General features: G+C 39.1%; 1 pseudogene; it reads left to right on the top strand.

Moving 5' to 3' along the window:
* Positions 1-4,465: 4,465 nt before the first annotated feature.
* LOC107264993 lies at positions 4,466-5,709 on the top strand (annotated as a pseudogene).
* The last annotated feature ends 1,238 nt before the right edge of the window (positions 5,710-6,947 follow it).

The raw sequence follows: 6,947 nt of genomic DNA, 5'->3' as shown, positions 1-6,947 counted from the left end.
GAATTTCGCATACGCCAAATAACACAGCAGACTTGCCAACCTATATTGTCCATATACCATGAGGACTATTTATCCAAGCAGCATGAATATGCATTGACATGCATAACAAGGTAATACGACACATTTCATAAACAGATCAATGTACTGAAGTTTAATTAAAAAATTCGTGCATATCGTTATAACCATAATGACTGATCAGTTCACAGACTTGGATTATTCACTGATGCTAAACTGAACAAGAGGAATAATCACAGCTTAAGGTTAGAGTCAAGAAATAAATCAGACTAACAGTTTGGCATTAATTGAGCCGCATTGTATAACCTTACGGTGAAATACAGCGGGCATCGATTTACGATAGATAAAACGTACTTTATGGGAGTATTTCCGAGGGCAGTAAGTTGTTTACAGCTTGCGAGGTAGCCTCGCGGGCTAGCTTGTTGCCTCTACGTATCTTTCTCTCTCTGTGGCTTTGCTCTTCGTGAAGTGGAAGAGCTGGAAGACGTGGAGGAAGAGTGAAGGCAGTAGATCCAGTGCAAGACTCGAGAAGAAGGATGATAAAGGATGAAAAGAGGAAGAAGAGTTCAAGATGGAGGAGAAGGAGGTTCGGAGGCGCGTTTCATACACGATGCGTATATAATGATCCGTGCCAGCCTCCGCTAGACCCATATATCAAACAACTAATTAATGCTGCTTGTAATTACCGCCTATCATAATGCGAGCAATGGTAGTGGGGGACATGTACCCTTCGCTTCTTTTTCTTATTATTCCACGAGCTTTTGAACGTATGCGAACTCACCGCGGGCAAATGACTACTGCACTGCCCCTCGGGATAATTTTACAGGCCATCCTTATGCCTCGTAAAGAGGTGCAACTTACGACCTTGGACCCTTGAGCGTTACGCTTATTTGATTCCCTGGGGTATTGCTGATTTATGACTCTTCTGTTTACGATAAGTCAACTCTGATATTTTTCTTATTTTTATTTTACCATTGCGTCCAATATTTAGACAATTATTTGTCACGGTTACCATATGACTTTAAATAGTTCTGTAACGAAAAATTGAAATAAGTCGTCGATTATTTAGTATTACAGTAAAGTCGTTCTTGCGTGCGTGCACGTCAGATACACACTTTGTTACGAACTCAGATTCTTTAACGACTTTGTAGGTACGCACGTTCTCCTACAGGGTACAGGGCGTTTTTACGAAGACGGTCGTCAAGACTAGACATTATTTTGCAATGTACATTGGGTCCATGCTGGTAACTCAATTTCAGTATCTGCTTAGTATGTAGGTAGGTAGTTATAGGTTCGCCATTAAACTTAACGGTATCGTGTAGTTATCTATACGTAGCCTAGTATTTGTACACACAATGTTTTATCTCCCTGGTTTTACGTATCACGTGTAATGAGAGGCTTGCAGGGTCTTGTAAGAAGTGTGGTTTTATGTGTTTCTTGATAGGGTAAAGATTAATTGTAGAGATAAGCTTCAATTAAGTATACATTGAATTTAATAATTTCACGATGAATAAGAAGCCTCTCCGAATGAGTATATACAGTAATGAATTTCTATTGAATAAAATGTCATTAGCAATTCACTGATAGCTTCAGAGCTCGAAGTTGGAGAATTCGTATCTTCGTTTGACTGTGAAATTGTCTCTATATATATATACTATACATACATAAGAAATAGACGCGCAACTAATAAGAACCCGTAGACGTCGCCATCTTTTTTGTCTCATCCGTATTGAAAATCTACTTTGCCTTCAGTCACGACTTTCTCGAGTCTAGCTTTAAGTCAATGCGCAATTCCCTCTTTTCTGGTCATCGGAAAATCTACTCCAATTAGTAAGTTCCGTTCGTCTTACTCGATTAAGTGGCACCGCGAAACGGAAGCGGAAGTTACTAATTGGCCAAGAGTCGTGTCCGGGATTACTCCCTTTAGTCTATACGAAAAATTGATCGACGTACCATCTTGCAAGGTGGATATTCTTTGTAACGATCAAAGTCTCTATAGATATAGCACCAGCGAATAATAAAGTCGTTCGACCGGACTATTCGGCTCCCGAATGCCGCTAGGGTTCACCAGCGTGTGCGGATTCTTTTTTATTTTTCAAGGAACCACATATCCTCCAGACCTTCTGCTTCGTGGCCTGCTTCAGAGATTCTTCTGAGTCGATACGAAAGACTCGACTAGCAGGTAAGCCACGTGTAACAAATTTCACGTTTTAGTGTTTTCTGAGTATCAGCTTGTTAATCACGTTTCGAGGTTAGATTATTCTTCGTATAAGAATCAAGGTTCACGTGGATCAGGTAGCTTAGAAATATACAAATCTATCAAATTCTTCATACTGAATCATAATGATGATATATAATTACATGTATACGATATGAGATTCTTATCGCATACGTGACATACGTATCGCATACGTATGTTACGATATACTTACCACTTTAGGTATAGAAACTTAAAGTTTGTTATTATGCACTCAAAAAAAATACATTCATGTAACAACCTACGCTAATCGTAAATCGATAACAACTTGTAAGATTTATTGATCCTTAAGCTTCGACATGTCAGGAATAACTCATGCTGTCTTCTAGCAGTAATAGAGTAGCTTCATTCTGTCTCCATTTGCTGTCCATATGCGAAGCATCATGCACTGAGATATAAGTGACTTTATTACAAATCACTGTAGCAATCTTGAAATGACTACGGGGAGATAGTACTGTATGTACTACCAGGGAGGTCGTGCCAGTCGCATGATGAAATAAGAACTTTTCATCAACATACTATATATTTCTCAAGTCTTCCTATTTATCAAATACAGTCATTCGGAAGTGTCGCCATTACGACGCGAATCAATGTACCACGTGTACCATTGAAATAACTAGCAGCGTCAATGCTTACACTGCCATTATTCTGTCGCTACATGTGTACCGGTGCATCTGTACATGCTATGCAGTTCCAGGGAGTAAAAAAAAAGAAGAAAGGCAACTGCATGAAAAAAAAAGGAAGCCCAAGGAGGAAGTCAACGTGATAAATAGAAGTGACACTGCGAATTTGCGCGAAACGTTGAGCAAGTCTGTATTGTAATCTGAATGAAGGGTTATGTTTCTTAAAAGGCGCTGTATACGTTCCGCATTTTTATTTCTCTACGAGAAAATAATGAGAGTGTATGTTGTAATGTCGCAAAAATATTGGCGATTTGAAATATTGTCGAACGTGAAACACACTGTATAGGCATACGGCATTTATAGCAAAACTAACGCCACTTCATTTACATAGTGATGCGTGTATAGTGATTGCAGTGTCTTATGGGTACTGATCAGTGGCTACGTACGTACAAAGATTTTGAACTTCTCACGAATCCCTGTAGATGGTGCTCTACAGGTTGTTGTATAGACATACGAGAATGTATGAATAGTTAGATTCATACAGAGTTGTCAATTTTTATCGCAACGGTTCACGTTCGACAGGTGCGATACGATCGTTTAAATCACGCGCCATTAAAGACAGCTTAAAATTCTGTTCCTACCTTTAGTAAATTGTAGAATTAATTTTTCTTAATGAAAATCGTTATCGATATCCGATAAGGAGGACTGTGGAAAGGGCACCAGCAAATTTTTTAAATATCAGTCTCTGAACGATGTTTAGATATTTCAAGTCATTTTCAAGATATCGTTGAATCAGGTGTTTCTTATAAATATTCTACAGGTTCACCCGAATATCTGAAACGATTCAAAAGTTACAGTCATTGGAAGTCTACGCAATCGTCGAATGGGTATCTATCCAAGATTCGTGGGATCACCGTCATCGGTACAGCTGTCTTACAGGTGAAAATTTTTAAACTTATTAAGTTTGACAGTTCGATACTGTCAAACGGTTTAACCACAGCAACAGTATGACAACTGTCAAATATAATTTGTGCGGTTGGGTTGAATGGCTCTGTAGATATGTATAGGAAGTATTGTATATGGAACATTGGTACATGTAATGTATAGACATATTACTATGTATATATATATATATATGCAAGGAACTAGTACCTTTACTAGCGGGTAACGTGTTGCTGGACAACTGTTGCTGCATCTGCATCCATTATTGTAACGTTATGACTTGCCATCGCGTTGCAGCCACCGTGGGGCCATCTTAATCATCTGTGGATCGAACAAAAGCAACAGATACAAAGCCTTAAGAAAAAAAAAAAAGAGAAATGGTTAGTCATCCAGGAAAAAAATTAAATTGGAAGATGTAGGTACCGTCATTATCCTTGAGGTCCCATCCTGAATTAGTAATATCAGAGATGAGTAGGGAGATTGCCAATGGGCCGCTATTCTTAAAACCAATTTTATTTTGGAGTAAGCGCGCCACCTGAGCGGAGGGCCGTCGAACCATACATGCATTTGCTACATTCCAAGTTAAGTAATAGATTCAATAAGCATTGTTCATGAATAAAAACAAAAGTAATAATAATTGGGTCTCAAAGACGAGACTGTCGCACGTTGAGGCGTTACCATGCACGTATGATACTCAGTTACCGTGGCGTACAGGTTGAGAAGCCCCACAGATTTAGGCAATCGTATAAAGGACGTAGGAGACAAATTGAAGTTGTCATTTGACGAGAAGACGCTGCCATGAAGTCGTTCCTGCTGCTTCTTTTTCTGGGGACGAGTATTTGCTCATCCTTGGCAGAGTGTCAATCCACTGATAAGGATTGGTACGAGTGCGTGCGATTGAACAGTCTGGATAACGTGAGTCAAAGGATTTTGAATAATTAAAAATTTGTTGTAAACTCAAAATTAAAGTTTTACCCATTTTTTAAACAGGTGCCGATACCCGACACAACCAAGGGAATTAACATCTACGATTCCACCCTTGCGACAATTCCAACAGGATCTTTTTCTCGTTTCGGTGGAAATCTGCTGGAATTGAATCTTACCAAATGTCAGATCACGAAGATCGAACCTGGAGCATTTCAAGGTCTGCCTAATCTCTCAAGTTATTAGGCTTGGGTCACAACGAGATCACGTCGTTGGATGCTGGCTGGATCAAGGATCTTACAAATCTGAAAACTCTAAATATCTGGAAGAATGGACTGCATCAAGTCACACTGGAAGTATATGAATTGTTATGCCGTATAAAGACCTTGGGTATACACAGCAATCAGTTCTACGCGCTTCTGCCTATGGAGGTGTTGAGGAAGCAGAGACAAATGGAAACTCATCTCATTTTTTCACATCCTTGGTTCCTTAGAAGTGGGAAAGACATGATCTGGTACATGCATAGCAATTATACCCAATTCGTCAAAGATTGGGCTGCTATCGACACCTACGTAGAAGAGTGTCTAGCTCATGAATATGGCGCCGATCAAAACGAAACGATCGTCGAGCAATGTGTGGACAAAGCATTCCTGACAAGTCTTCCAAAAACCATAAGAGAAATAAAAAACACTCTGCAGGACCTCATGAAAAGTTATTCCGACCTGGAAGCAGAAAGGGATAAACTTAAAAAATACAATATTCATCAAACAGCCATGGACACCAATAACGTGACTCGATCCAAACGCAAGACCAACAAACAACACATTAACCCACCCTGGATTAAAACTTAGCAATAAGGTTAAAAATAAGTAACAGTCATAAACGAGAAGTAAAAAAATAATTACACAAAAACCCATAAACTTATATCCTTATAATACATAATCATATATCGTGAAATAAAAATAAATATCAATACATGTATCTAATTTATATATTATACCAAGAAAATTGTCAAGTCTGTTTAAACGCATTGTAATTGCAATCTATACGTGTATGAATACCTACATAAGCAATGTATTAAGATATCGCTGATCCGTACTACAAAAGAATCTCCAGCAGCTTGCATGTACTGGGAATTCAATTGAATGTCCTGTGAATACTTTTGCACGGTCGGTAGAAGCGTCTATATTATTATATACCTATATACAGTGTAGAATCGCACAATGGAATTGCAAAGGATGTCCATCGGCACGTCTATCTTACCTAAGGACATATGCATAGGACAACGCGGACACGTGTGCCGTAACGAAGCGATGCATCCTGACGCGTATAGGTTAGGATTCCAAGTTAAAATTGATCTTCCCTATATTGCCAATTAGGTAAACACGTTAGCGCGTAAAGTATCGTGCCAATGGAGGAGGGCTCGCGATCGCACGTATCCGCTACGTGGGAATAAGTTGGGTTAGGTATATGGCTACATGGTTTGGCATTGGTGATCTACGGTGCCGGAATATATATCTTTACCGCAGTCACCTTGGCGCACTTCTAATTGGCGAATATCGCGGCTTGCACTGTAGTCCCTATCAACCGATGCGAACCTCTTTGCAATCTGGATGAGGTAGCTTGCGGAAATACCGTGAAATAACGCGGTTTTACCGTTTCTTGCGAATTAGCGTTATTAAGCCTGATTTATGTCGAATGTCTTCTATCGGCGTTAATTGGATGACCGCCTGCGTACCATGCAGGCGGATACTTGGATATATATTTTTTAAATCTATTTATACAGGCAGGTAATACAGGCTGATACATTTTTAGTACGGGACTATGGCAATATATGATACGTTTTATGTGATGTGACGTCATTTTTTTAATGAATTAAATAAAGGGGATGTACCCAAGATTCGTGGAGTTTGTCCGATAAAGTGGGAGTGTTGGTAATCGATGTTGTGTCGTATGAGAATTTATAGAATGATACTTGCACGTGCGTCGGCATATGTATCAGCATATGTGAGAAATTAGCCTTGAAGCATTGAAGTTCTGGGGTATGGTGTACTGCATGCAGGAAACGTTGTGCCGATTGGGTGGACGGATAAATATATTACTGGCTATGTAATGTTAATACATGATAGTAATCAATTTCGAATTACATGAACGGTCGATTTTTTTTTTTTTTTTTTTTTTTTTTA

The sequence above is a fragment of the Cephus cinctus genome, unplaced genomic scaffold (assembly GCF_000341935.2).
Source record: "Cephus cinctus unplaced genomic scaffold, Ccin1 Ccin1_scaffold0215, whole genome shotgun sequence".
NCBI lineage: Eukaryota > Metazoa > Arthropoda > Insecta > Hymenoptera > Cephidae > Cephus > Cephus cinctus.
The sequence above is the reverse complement of the archived record's forward strand: the minus strand, read 5'-3'. Positions and strand labels throughout refer to the sequence as shown.